General features: G+C 33.8%; 1 protein-coding gene across 1 annotated transcript in view; it reads left to right on the top strand.

Moving 5' to 3' along the window:
* The window catches only part of EYS (EGF-like photoreceptor maintenance factor), a 332,267-nt gene that overhangs the window by 11,724 nt on the left and 305,686 nt on the right, over window positions 1-14,857 (top strand). Inside the window, exon 2 of the mRNA XM_087438772.1 lies at window positions 3,436-3,557. The gene's annotated coding sequence lies outside the window, so the exon portion shown is untranslated. The remainder of the gene's footprint in view (window positions 1-3,435; window positions 3,558-14,857) is intronic.

The following is a 14,857-nucleotide window of genomic DNA, read 5'->3' as shown; positions in this document are numbered from 1 at the left end:
ATGTGGCTCCAACTTCATAAATCACACAAACTTTCCCTCATTTTAGTAAACGTTTTTTAAATACATTTTTCCCCCTTGGCAAACTAGCTCAAAATATTATTTCTTAATTATTTAGTGCTGAGGTAATGTGGTTTAAAAATAGTATTTTACCTTTAACTATTATCTTAAATTACTGGAATTAATTAACTTTACAGTGTTGAATGGGAAAGTGCTTTACACTATGAATGCCTAAATTCAGAAAAATGCTTCAGAATCAAGTAAGCAACAGATGAATAGAAATATTTGAACTCTGGGTTATTTCTAGTTAATATTCATTTCTGCTCTTTCAACATTTATGTTTTTGATGTTTAGTGTTAGAAAAAAGCTATTTCCTTCGTCCTTTTATGTTTCCTTTTTATGCAGATTCCATCATATCTGGAGATCATTGCTGTGGTACCTGACACTTTAATGATAATTATACCATTAAATTCATGATAATTTTCTAGTATTTATTAACTCATCAAGAATATCCATAGTTATTAGCTTTTAAGGAATATATGGTTTTAATGGGAAATAAATTTGATTGGCTTTTTTGATTCACTAAATTCGTTTAAAATTATTACTGAGATGTCAAAATAAAAACAAACAGTAAACTCATGCTCTCGTCTTTACAGAAGTGACTCAAACATCTTAGAAAGTGAATTGTCGGAACATGATTCAGGGCGCCTCAACGCGTCCCACAGATTTCACGCACGTGCCATCTATCCTGCTCTGCCCTGGTGTCCATCCCTGAGTTGCATAGTTTTCTCCATTCACTTCAGCAGACGCTTGACTTGCCTATTGCAGAGTTGCTTCTATTTTATTTTATTTATTTATTTATTTATTTATTTGGTGAGGAAGATTGGCCCTGAGCTAACATCTATTGCCAATCCTCCTCTTTTTGCTTGAGGAAGATTGTCCCTGAGCGAACATCTGTGCCAATCTTTCTCTATTTTGTATGTGGGATGCCGCCTCTGCACAGTTTGATGAGCGGTGTGTAAGTCTGCTTGGGTTCTCAACCTGTGAACCCCAGGCCGTGGAGCGCATGAACTTAATCACTATGCCACCGGGCTGGCCCCACTAAATAGCATATTCATAAAACAAAATGAAATCATTTCATTCAATTTTCATATAAATCCTCTTTTAACGCTTATAAAAAAGAAAAAAAAGCCAAAACAATCAATGAAACCTGGGAATATTATCACACTTATTGAGGAAGTAAACAATGTAGGGAGCACAATGCATGAGAAAATTGCTGCTAAAATCCAACAAACCATGAGTGTTGTTAACGAGTACTCCAAGTGGAGGATTAACACATGTCAGGAATAAAGCCCAATGCTGACAATAGGTTGGCTCTCATCCCTCTGCTCTTCAGCAGTTCACGAAGTGCAGCAAACCAACCAGCCCTATTAAACCAAAGCAGAATACTCAGTGGCACTTCTCATAGGTTTGAATTATTGTAACCTAAATGCACACACAAGGAGCATGGAGTTATTTGTTTCTCTGGTTAATATGTTGTTCAACTGTAATGTTTGAAACAAATTTAGTATCTGCCTAGATACTAAAGAATATAGAATTCTTTTGAAATCTGCTTTGAGTACTAACTTCAGCTTATACATTATTTTTCCTATCATGTTTATTCTCTTTCATTTGTTCAGCCAACACGTATTAAGCATCTACTGGTGCTAGGCCTCCTCAGCATGCTGGGATGTGTTAAACTAGAATGTTCTCTAATCTCAGGGAGCTCCTGCTCCTTGTGTACGTGCATATAACTACGTAGACTTCTTAACTCTATTCACAAGTGGAGAAACCAGGTTGACATCACCTAGCACAGTTCTGAGCAGTAAGAAATGTAATGAGACCCATGTGTGTGATTTAAATTTTCTAGCAGCCATATTAAAAAAGACTTAAAGGGGGCCGGCCCCGTGGCTTAGCAGTTAAATGCGTGAGCTCCGCTGCTGGCGGCCCGGGTTCGGATCCCGGGTGGGCACCAACGCACCACTTGTCTGGCCATGCTGAGGCGGCGTCCCACATACAGCAACTAGAAGGATGTGCAACTATGACATCCAACTATCTACTGGGGCTTTGGGGAGAAAAAGGGAAAAAAAGGAGGAGGATTGGCATGGATGTTAGCTCAGGGCTGATCTTTCTCACAAAAAAAAAACAAAAACAAAAAAACACTTAAAGGATGGGCCGGCCCAGTGGCGTAGTGGTTAAGTTGGCGTGCTCAGCTTTGGTGGGCTGGGGTTTGCAGATTTGGATCCTGGGTGAAGACTTACGCACCACTCATCAAGCCATGCTGTGGTTGCATCCCATATAAAGTAGAGGAAGATGGGCATGGATGTTAGCCCAGGGCCAATCTTCCTCAGCAAAAAGAGGAGGATTGGCAACAGATATTGGCTCAGGGCTAGTCTTCCTCACAAAAATAAAAAGAGTTAAAGAAAACAGGTAAAATTAATTTCAATAATATATTTTGACTCTTTATATCCAAATTATTACCATTACAACATGTAAGTAATACAATTATAGCAAGATACTTGACATTCTTTTTTCATACTAAATGTTCATAATCCCATGTGTATTTTATACTAACATCAGTCTCAATTGGGAACAGCCATGTCTCAAGGGTCGGTGCCACGTGTGGCTAGTGGCTACTGTATTGAAGGTGAAGACCAAGATAATAGCCAACACTGATTTTAATATTTTTCATAATGCTAAATATAGACTGTCTAAATGTAAGAGCCCAAATTCTACTTTTTGGACAAGAGCCCTATTCTTCAAAAATATTTTTAATATATAAATTATTACCCCACAGTATTTTGAGGTTTTTTTTGTTTGCTCACCCTAGGAAAGCAAAATTTTACTTTTAGTATTTTGAGTATTGTTATAGGCCAACTCTATCCTTTAGAAAAAAATATACAGAGTTTTACGATTTTAATTGACTAACAGTACTGAATTTATATAGGTTAATTATTTGTAAGTTATACCACAAAGCTGTCAGAAGCTTTTTTTGTTGTAGTTATATTTTTTAACTCATGAGTTAGTTCCTGAGTTGCATATTTAGTTATTTAGTTTTATACAATCACTGGCCATCGTATTACTAATATAATATTTTTATATTAAGATATTTAACAAAGCCAATAGTTCTATACTGTGAGCCTAATACATAAATATTTTAATATCCTATGAGATTTTATCAGTATGCTGCAAATTTTTTTTGAATTAGGTACTAAGGAATGCTGTTCACGCAGTTTTTAAACTGTGGTAAAAGTGATTTTGAGGAAGTATTCACATTCTATAAAAATTGAAAAAGGCATAAATTGGCTAAAAGACCAAAATAGCCAGGAGTAATATCTGGATTTTAGGCTTGATAGTAAGAAATAACCTAAAGGTTGTATAATTTTCATATTTCCTTAGAGCTACCAGTGTGTGTGCCTGTCTGATTGGGAAGGAAATTTTTGTGAACAAGAATCCAATGGCTGCAAAACGAATCCTTGTAAGAACAATTCTACCTGTACTGACCTATGCAATAGCTATCGGTGAGTAATGTATTTATCATTTTCTTCATGAAATTACTTGAAGTGCTCAATGTTCTTGGGATGCATCCAGACATTATTTTCACTTTACATCCATTTAATTAAAATAACTATCCCGAGATGAAGAACCATTTTCTGACAAGATAGTGTCAACATTCATTTGAAATTTGCAAATACCAAAGTCCAGATGCCAAGTCAAAACAGGAAGAAACATGTTAACACAGAGAGTGAAATGGTGGTTACCAGGTGCTGGTGGGTGGGGGAATAGGAGAAATGTGGTTTAAGGGTACAAACTTGCGACTAGTAGATAAAGAAGTTCTGGAGAGCTAATGCACAGTTTAGGGGATATAGACAACAATATTGTATTATAATCAACAAATTTACTAAGAGACTAGATCGTAATTATTCCCACCACAAAAAAGAAATGATTATTATGTGACCTCATAAGATGCCAATTATTGCTACAATGGCAATCATATTACAATACATAAATGTATCAAATAAACATGTTGTTCACCTTAAATTTACCCAATGTTGTATGTCAAATATATTTCAATCAGAAAAAGGAATAAATAGGGGCCAGCCCCGTGGCCTAGTGGGTAAGTTTGGCGTGCTCTGCTTCAGCAGACTAGGTTCAGTTCCTGGGTGCAGACTTACCCCACTTGTCAGCAGCCACACTGTGGCGGTGACCCACATACAAAATAGAGGAAGACTGGCACAGATGTTAGCCCCCCAGCAAAAAAAAAAAAAAAAGGAATAAACAAATTTTAACTTGGAAATCCAATTTTCAGATGTAGTACATGTTACAAATGCATTTACGTCTTCAAAATATATTTGTGACATCTCAGTGTTGTTTTGGACCATTCCATGCAAATAAGTGCCACAACATGAATCCTTAGTGTGTTAAAACTCCATTTTATGGAATTTTATGGAGTCCTTATGACTCCATTGCACTAAAACTTTCAATTTATTACCTAGAGATTATCATGAGTTTGGATTATTTTAGTCAAATTATTGATACATTTTACAACATTAATTATCCACATCTTTCATAATCTAATTGTATTAATTAGTTTTTAGATGATAAGTCTGAAAAAACTCTAAATAGAAACTGAGCAACTATTGCTATGATTTCAAAAGTTTAATAACCAAATATGTATTGGTAAGTAGCTTTAATTCTTCGACTTGTTTGGTATACACTAGGTCTTTCAAGTAGATGCAAAACCAGGTGTATTGCAACTGGAATGCTTTTCTTCTTGTCAGAGAAAAAGATTAATTGAATACAAGTATACTTAGATGATTATTTTTCTAGGGATAAATCAAAATGATTTCAGGGTGTCCTCCAAAATAACTCACACACTTTCTTTTGTGATTATCATTGAGAATTCGGGATCATCTCAAGCTTGTAAGGGTTTTTACAAATGTTCCTCACATTTGGTGACTAAAATGGGATATAAGACCCAGACTGGTCAATAGTAGACAGTTTATTTCATTAAAAGAAAATTCTGAAATAGCTTGCAATAGTTACATTGATATGTCAATGATAGGAATTAAGAATGAGTAATCTTGATAATATAGAATAACTTACAATGCCAATAGTTGACATTAGTTTAAAACATACAAAAGTGTGAAAACCCAGAGCAATTTTTTGTGACATCATTATCAATTATTAAAATTGACATATCATCACAAATTAACATTAACTGCCTCTCTGCCTATGTAGTGAGAGAAACAATCAACTTTTGTTAGGCTAGGAAAAATTTTTTTGTAGTTATCTATGTTTATTTTATTTTCTCTAAATAACTCTATTAATTATAACCTACAATATATGATATGAATTTTCCAGTTTTTTTCAGAGACTCATATATAATTTTTAACATTCAACTCTTTCTTTAATGCCTAAGATAATTTGTTTATGTATTTCTGTATGTGTGTGCTCACACTGTCAGTTGCCTCCAGACAAACACAAGCAGGAGCACAGCTGTGGTTGAAAAAGTTGGGTTTATAACTGTTCCGAGAGGGAGAAGACACATTGTGTGAATCCACGGGGCATCTCGGTGAAAGGGTGCTGGAAAAGACTTCGAGGTTTGAGCTTGTGACACCAGACTTTTGGGGAGGGTTTAAGAAAGTGGGACTTGACCTGGATAGGATATTGTCAGGACATGGAAAGACTTCTATGATTGGGTTCATCATAAATCTTAGCTTGAAGGGCGGAAGATTAGACAGAGTGAAAGCCGAACTTTTAAAGATGCAGCAGTCGTGCATACCAGCCGTGATAGGGGAGTGTTCACTATTCTCGTGGTTTAGATAATGTGCATGTTTTTGTCTGTATTCGGATATGATTATGGAGAAGGTTGGTTTTTGTTTTGATTCATCAGGGTCACAGAGTAGCCTTGCCTCATTTTAATTCTGTGAAATTGTTAAATGTTCAATAGGAGAATACCGAGATCTAACTGTAAACCTAGCTTATAGTACCTGGCCAGCTCCTGGCTATCCTGGATGTTAGTAGCTGCGTTCTCTTTCCCAAAATGCAGTCTCATTCATATGTATGGGGAAAAAATATGTATGTGTATGTGTAATATATCACTTATGTTTATCTACCTATTTGCCCAAAATATGTTATCTTATGATGTATATCAGACAGAGCGAGAGGACTCAAATAGTAATTTATCCAACATGATAGCACTTTTATTTAGTTAAAGATATTGCTATTTGATACCAAGATCATAAAGATCTAAAACAAAACAAGCGACAAAGTCTAAAAGGCTTAATTGAAATACACTTTATTTTAATATTCATGAGACATAATCAGTCTTCCTAGATAACTCTGACATCACTAATTGTGAACTCATAATGACTTAAATTTATAAATGTGTCAAAAGACATTGCCTCTTAAATGAGCACAAAGTCTCTTAGTCATTTTACCGTTCTTCATATTTTTGATAGATTTCTGATTTTATTTCCAAAGATATTGTGTTGTATTTTGTTTCTAGATATAAAGATAGAAGTCCAACTGAAGTAGGCTTTCTGATTGTGTTTCTTCTTTGTGATTTTAAAGATAACATGTTAACATAAATGTTATATTAACATTGGCTTTACAAGGTTGTAAGGAGAGGAGAGACTTCATTAAATACACTGTCAGTGAGGTGAGCATAATTTGTGTATCACATGTGTTATACATAAATGTGATGACTCACTATTTAGGAATTTCCTTATCTAATTATCTTTTTTATAATAACTGTAAGGAGGCATAATTTGTGGACTGTACAATGCACTCTTTTAAAGAGTACAATTCAAGAGTTTTTCATATATTCATAGAGAAGTGAAGCCATTACCATTGTCTTATTTTAGAAATTTTCATCACCCCAAGAGAAATCCAAACCCATTAGCAGTCCCTCCCCATTCCCTTTTCCTTTTCTGCCTGTATGGATTTGCCTGTACTGGACATTTCATATAAGTAGAATCATGCAGTGTGTGGTCTTTTGTGATTGGCTTATCACACTTACCATATATTTTCAAGATTTATGTTGCACCAAGTATCAATACTTCATTCCTTTTTATTGCTAAATAATATTACATTGTATGATTATAACACATTGGTTTATCTATTCTTCATTTGATGGAAATTTAGGTTGTTCCTACTTTTTTACTATTATGAGTAATGCTGCTATAAATATTCATGCACAAGGATGTATATGGGTGATATTTCTAATTCTTTTGAGGATGTAACTAGTAGTGCAATTGCTGGATCATATGGTACCTCTACGTTTAACTTTCAGAGGAACTTTCAAACACTTTTTCCAAAATGGATGCACTATTTTATAGTCCCACCAGCAATGTAGGAGAATGTCGATTTCTCCACACCCTTGTCAATACTATTGACGTCTGTCTTTTTATTTTAGTGGTCCTAGCGGGTGTAAAGTGGTATCTCGATGTGCGTTTGATTTGCATTTCTGTAAAGACTCATGGTGTTAACCGTCTTATGATGTATCATCTTAAAACGTGCTTTGTGGATATGTGTATGTATTCTTTGAAGAAATATCTCTTCAAATTTTTGCCCAACTGGGAATTGGGTTGTCTTTTTGTTATTGAGTTGTAAGAACTTTTATATATTTTGGATAGAAAATATCCATATCTGCATGGATACAGATATCCATATCTCCTTATCAGATATGATTGGCAAATATTTCCTCCTATTCTGTGGGTTAAGTTTTCACTTTCTTGATGGTACCCTTTGAAGCACAATTTTAATTTTGATGAAGACCAGTTGATCTATGTTTTCTTTTGTCACTTCTGCTTTTGGTGTCATATCTAAGAAACTGTTGCCTAACCCAGGGTTACAAAGATTTATTCTTATATTTTCTTTTTTTTTTTTTTTTTTTTTGTGAGGAGGATCAGCCCTGAGCTAACATCGGTGCTAATCTTCCTCTTTTTGCTGAGGAAGACCGGCTCTGAGCTAACATCTATTGCCAATCCTCCTCCTTTTCTTTTCCCCCAAAGCCCCAATAGATAGTTGTATGTCATAGTTGCACATCCTTCTAGTTGCTGTATGTGGGACGCGGCCTCAGCATGGCCGGAGAAGCGGTGCGTCTGTGCGCCCCCGGGATCCGAACCCGGGCCGCCAGCAGCGGAGCACACGCACTTAACCGCTAAGCCATGGGGCCGGCCCCTTATATTTTCTTCTAAGAATTTTATAGTTTTATCTCTTACATTTTGGTATAATTCCTTTTAAGTTAATTAATTTTTGTATATGGCATGAGGTAAGGGTCCAACTTTATTTTTTTGCACGTAGATATCCAGCTGTTCCAGGACCATTTCTTGAAAAGACTGTTTTTTCCACATTAAATTGTCTTGGCGCTCTTTCTTAAAATCATTTGAACAAAAATGTGAGAGACTGTTTCTGAACTGTTAAATCTATTCCGTTGATCTATATCTATCCTTGTTCCAGTACCATTCTCTGTTATTGCAGCTTTTAGTAATGTTGAAATTAGGAAGTATATCTCTAACTTTTTTTTCTATTTCAAGATTGTTTTGGCTCTGCCAAGACCCTTGCATTTCAATATGAAATTTAGTATCAGCTTGTCAATTTCTGCAAAAAAAGGCAACTGGGATTTTGACAGAGACTGCGTTAAATCCAAAGAACAACTTGGAAAATATTTCTATGTCAATAAAAATGAGTCTTCCGATAACACGTTCACAGAATGTCTTTTCATTTATTTATGCTTCTTTAATTGTTTCCAACCATGTTTATAGCTTTTAATAACTATTTTTAACAAGTATTGCATTTCTTTGTTAAATTTATTTTTAAAATTTGATTCATTTTGATGTTATTGTAAATGAGATTGTTCTATTAATGTCATTTTTGGATTTTTATTTTCCAGTATATAGAAATATCACTGATTTTTGTATATTGATCATGTATTCTGCAACCATGGTGAAGTCAGTTATTCTAATAATTTTTTGTAGATTCTTTGGGATATTCTATATCTGATTATAGAGATAGTTTTACCTCTTCCTTTCCAATCTGGATGGCTTTTTTCTTTTTCATGCCTAATTATCCTGAATAAACCTCCAGTACAATGTTGAATAGAAGTGACAAGACTGAACATACCTGTCTTATTCATAAGCTTAAAAGAAAATCATGCAGTCTTTCACCAATGAGTATAATATTAGCTGTGGATTTTTTATTGGTGCACTTTATCACATTCTGGGAGTTCCCTTCTTTTCATGAAAACATGTTGGATATTGTCAAATGTTTTTACTGCCTCTACTAGTATTTGACTTTGTCCTCTATTCTATTAATATGGTGCATTATATTCACTTATTTTATGATTTTGAACCAACCTTGCATTTTTAGTATAAATTCCAATTGTTATCATGTATAATCTTTTTTATATATTGCTGAATCTGGTTTGCTAGTATTCTGTTGAGCAAATTCGAGTCTATGTTGATAAGAGATATTGGTCTACAGTTTTCTTTTCATTTTGTGTATGTGTATGTGTGATATCTTTGACTGGTTTTGGTATCAGAGTAATTTTGTTCACAGAGAATATGTTGAGAGTTGTTCTTTCATCTTTTGGAAGAGTTATAGAAGGACTGATGCTAATTCTTCTCTAAATGTTTGGTGAAATTTACTGGTAAAGCCATCTGGTCCTAGGCTTATTTTGTGGGCAAGTTTAAATTACCAATTCAATCACTTTGCTTATTGTAAGTGTATTCAGATTTTCTATTTATTCTTGAGTTGTTTTAGGCAGTTTTTGTCTGTCTAGGAATTTTTCCATTTCATTTAAGTTGTCTAATTGGTTGGTATATAATTGTTCATAGTATTCCCTTAGTATACCTTTAATTTCAGTAAGGTTGTAATAATTTCTTCTCTTTCAATTTCTGATTCTATTATTTTGAGTCTTCTCTATTGTTTTCTTGGTCAGTCTAGTTCACTGTTTCTCTTTTCAAAGAACCAACTTTGGGTTTCATTGTTTTTCTCTATTTTTTAAATTTTCTGTTTCATTAATCTCATTATCTCCTTCCATCTGCTTCTTGTGGATTTAGTATTCTCTTTTTCTAGTTTCTTAAGGTGGTTGGTTACGTTATTGATTTCAGATCTCTGTTCTTTTTTAGTGTCTTTACAGCTATTAATTTTACTGTAAGCCCTCCTTTAGTGGCATCTCATAACTTTTTGGTATCTTGTGTATTTATTTTCTTTCATCTCAAAATGTTTTCTAATTTCCCAAGTGATTTCTTCTTTGGATCATTGATTATTTAGGAGTATGTTGCTTAATAAATTTTTCATTCTTTTATTACCAGTCTATTTGTGATTTTGAATGTAAAGTTTGTCTCGTGTAGATAGCATATAATTAGACTATTTTTAAAATCCATTCTGGAATCTCTACCTTTTGATTAGAGTGTTCACTCAATTTACATTTAATGTAATTACTGATAAGACAGGGTTTAAATCTGCTATTTTCCTACCTTTTTTGTATATGTCATGTCTTTTTTAGTTCCTCTATTCCCCCATTATTGATTTCTTTTGTGTTAAATAGATTTTTTCTGGTATAACACTTTAATTTGCTTTTTACTTTTACTATATATATTTTAGCTTATTTTCTTAGTGGTTGTCCTGTAGATTACAATTAACCTCTTAATTTAAAGCAATCTACATAGTATTAATACCAACTTAATTTCAATAGCATATAAAAAATTTGCTCCACTATTGCTCCATTCCCTTCCACCTCCTTTAGATTATTATAAATTATAGGCCAACCAACACAATTTTATAATTATTGCTTTATGCAATAAGCCAGACAGGAAAAGAAAAGAGTAATAAATAAAACTGCATTTATGCTCTTTTATATTTACCTGTATCGTTACTACTAGTTATGCTTTTTATTTTTGTGTGTGTGAATTCAAATTACTGTCTGGTGACTTTTCATTTTAGCCTAAAGTCTCCCTTTAATATTTCTCGTAGGTCAATTCCGCTGGTGATAAATTCTCTCAGTTCTGTTTGTCTGGGAATGTCTTAATTTCTCATTGAATTTCAAGATTAGCTTTGAGGGATATAAAGTTCTTGTTTGACAATATTTTTCTTGTACACTTCAAATACGTCGTAGCACTGCCTTCTGGCCACATGTTTTTTTGGTAATTGATTGCTACTCTTACTGAGGATCCTTTGTACATAATGAGTCACTTTTTACTTTTTAAAGGAATTCTCCCTTTGTCTTTTGACATGTTGATTATACATGTGATTAGCTTTTTATCTCTTTGAGTTTATTCTACTTGGAATTCACTGAGCTTCGTGAGTGTCTAGATTAATGTTTTCCATCAAATTTGGACAGTTTTGGCTATTATTTCTTCAAATATTTTATCTGTCTTTTTCTCTATCTCTTCTGATTCTAGAACTCTTACATGTGTATGTTAACATACTTGATAGGGTCCCACAGTTCTCTGAAGCTCTGTTTATTTGTCTGTATTTTTTTCTTTCTGATCTTCAGGTTCAATAATTTAATTGGTTTATGTTCAAATTCACTACTTCCTTCTTCTACTAACTTAAATCTGATGTTGTGCCCCTCTATTGATTTTTTATTGCATTTTTTGTACTTTTCAATTCTAGAATTTCTATTAGTTTGTTGTTTATAATTCATCTCTTAAGTGACATTCTAAATTTGGCAAGACTTCAGTCTCATACTTTCCTTAATTATTTAAATATGGTTTTTATTTTTCTTTGAACATATTTATTAAAGCTGATTTAGTGTCTTTGTCAAGTAAGTCCAATATCAAGGCTTCCTCAGGGACCGTTTCTATTGATTGCATTTATTCCTGTGTATGAGACATACTTTCTGTCTTTGTATGACTCATAATTTTTTATAAACACTTGATGTTTTAAATAATATAATGTGGCAAATCTGGAAATGAGATCCTACTTCTTCCCAGTTGTTACTGTATTTTATTTTTGTTTTGTTTTGCTGTTTTCAGTTTAGTGATTTTCCTGGAATAATTCTGTAAATTATTTATTATTTGTCACATGCACTAGTATAGTCTCTGCTTGGCACCTAGTGGTCAGCTAATGATTTAAGAGAGATATTCTTAATCTCCTTGAACTAATGTCTCCCAGCCTTTACTGAGGGACTCTGCGTGTGAGTGTTGAGGCAAGCATTCAACACTCAGCTAGGCAGTTTACAACTCTGTCTTATTCTTCTCTTCCTGCTTGCACAGAGTCTCAAAGTCGGTCAGTGATAAGAGATTAAAGTCTTCTCATGTCTTTCTTAAGCCTGTGCACAGACTTTCATGTTGTGTTGCCTTCTAGTTTCCCAGGAATATGTCTAGCTCTTCAAAGACCTCTATGAACATGTCATTCTGCACTTTTTACCTTTAAGTCTACTGGTCAACCTCTTGTTAGCCGCAGCTGAAATCATCACCTCAAGCAGCCACAATGTTAAGCAATCGCCACTGACTGTTTTTAACAAATGCCCTTTACATAGGGCTTTTTGAGTAGAGTTAGGTTTGAGTCAGGTCAAATAAAGTCAATTCCTGAGAATGAAACTTATCAGAGAGCTGTCAGACCAATGAAATAGTGACATTCCCTGGGAAGAATCCTTTGGATGAGCCCCTCAGTGGCTGTTAGACTGCTGGTTTCAAAGATGCCTTTATTGTAATGCTGTTGGTTTTCAAATCTATTGCAGAGCTGGGGAGAAGGGGATGGGAATACTGCAAGTTAAGCCACCGCAAAGCTGACTATGCTTGTGAGATTCAGCCATTTTTCTTGAATAAACACTCCTCGGATTTTTGCTAGTGTTTAGTTCATTTCCAGAACTAGTCTGAAAAAGTTGATTTTGATTGTGTTTGCCAGTGTTTTCATTTCTTTTATGGAAGAATAGATTTTAAGAAGCACTTCCCCTGCCATTACTGAAGTGATTATACCAAATTATATTTTATATGAGAGATAGAGAGAGAGAGAGAAACCCACAGTTTTTAGAGTCAGAGTGTCTGGATATAGGATATAAAGTTTGGTTCTATCTGTAAAGATTAGTGCGACTTGGGTTAAGGAAGTTTATTTATATTCCTAAGCTTCCAGTTTCCTTATCTAGAAAATGGGAATAATAATAGTTATACTTCATAGAATTATAGTAATAATTAAATAAAATTCTGTACACGAGGTATTTAGTGAACTCTAAATATTACTAGTTTTTATTATTTCCAAGGTTTATCTTGTTTTCAAAAATGTATATATGAAAAAGACTAGATCAGCATCTTATAATGATAAATCCATGGACTCATACAGAGACAATTATTCCCATTTTATATATTTATATGTATAGCAAATGAAGAACACTAAGAAGAGATTATTCTTTTGTAATGAAGGAAGAGTTTATTAGTTAAAGTTTAGGGCTCTCTGAAACTTTCTCAGAAATTTCTAATGAGCAGAAATTTCAGGAGTCTCAGTAAAGGATACAATGAATATCTTATTTCATTTTGTGAAGAGTCAGTATAAAGAAAACTTATCAAAAATTGTAAAGAAAATTCTTAAATTTCATACTGTTTGGAGTAATTCACATTACATACCATAATGAATACTCAAAATAGCATATATTTTAATAGATCCAATGAAAATTGCATTTCATTCACCATATGCTTATAGTCCTCGAGAAGAAAAATGTTAGGAAAATGAATATTTGCTGTAATATCAAATCTGTGTAGGTGATCTGTGTGTCTTAACTTACTGAACTACCTACATGTGCTCATCTCTAAACAACTGGGGTTAACATAGTTTAGTGTTTACGCAGTTTCAAGACATTAAAAAGCAAATTGGGCTAGGGATGTAATTTGAATGCTGACTGCAACCTGCCTTCTGCTATTCCTGGCACAGTTTAGGATTTAACTGCCTTCTTTATTTCTGATTTTTCTTCCCCCAAAGCAGAGTCAACAGCTTTAGCTACAGATGGGGCTCTGCACGGCAGTTACTGGACCCAGATGCCACACTCTGGAGCTTGTTTTGCCAACAGCATCTGGCTCCTTCGCTGCCTGTGTAATTGGCATTCCTGTTGATGCTTTGGCCTCCTTTCCTTATGGACACTACTAAGTAGACTTTCAGGAAATGTGAAGCTTTGCCCCTACTTGCCCGTATAAATTTTGTTTCTTTTCTTCAGTGTATAATTGATGCAAATTTGTCCTGGATGCCTTAAATTATGAAGCGCTATACATTAGAACTTTTCTTACTTCTTATAAGGATATGTTTTAAAATTTTTAATGGATATAATTGAAAAAAAATGTTTGAAATTTAATGAGTGTAAGTAAAAATCCATGTTGATCTTTATGCATTTAACATATTGAATGAAAACTACAAAATTCTGGTATGTTACTAGAGGTTTTGTTTTTTTGTTTGTCTGTTTCACTTAGCCCAAAATGCTAATGTAAACGTAAAATAGGTGCTAATATAAAAGTAAGATCACAACAGAATTTTCATCCTAGAAACAGAAATCTATGGTACAATATCCACCCTTAACAGATGGAAGATATTTCCTTTACAGACACCAGAGTTTTGAACACAATGTGTGTTGATATGTGGATCTTCCACTTTTTTGTTGGATAGCTACACCATACTTTATTTTATGAATTTAACATAATGACCACAATTTTTAATGTTTTGCAATTATAAACTATTATTTGGGGAAATTAATTGCATTTGCCCTTTTACATGCATGTGTCTGTATTTTCGTACAATAAATTCCTAGAAGTAAAATAGATTGATCAAGATGTGTCAGCTTTCAAGATTTGGACAGATTGTATCAAATTATCCTTTGGACCTATTT

Source organism: Ceratotherium simum, chromosome 13 (genome assembly GCF_057802395.1).
Source record: "Ceratotherium simum simum isolate JZ-2026a chromosome 13, ASM5780239v1, whole genome shotgun sequence".
In the NCBI taxonomy this organism is placed as follows: domain Eukaryota; kingdom Metazoa; phylum Chordata; class Mammalia; order Perissodactyla; family Rhinocerotidae; genus Ceratotherium; species Ceratotherium simum.
This window is presented reverse-complemented; position numbering and strand designations above follow the sequence as displayed.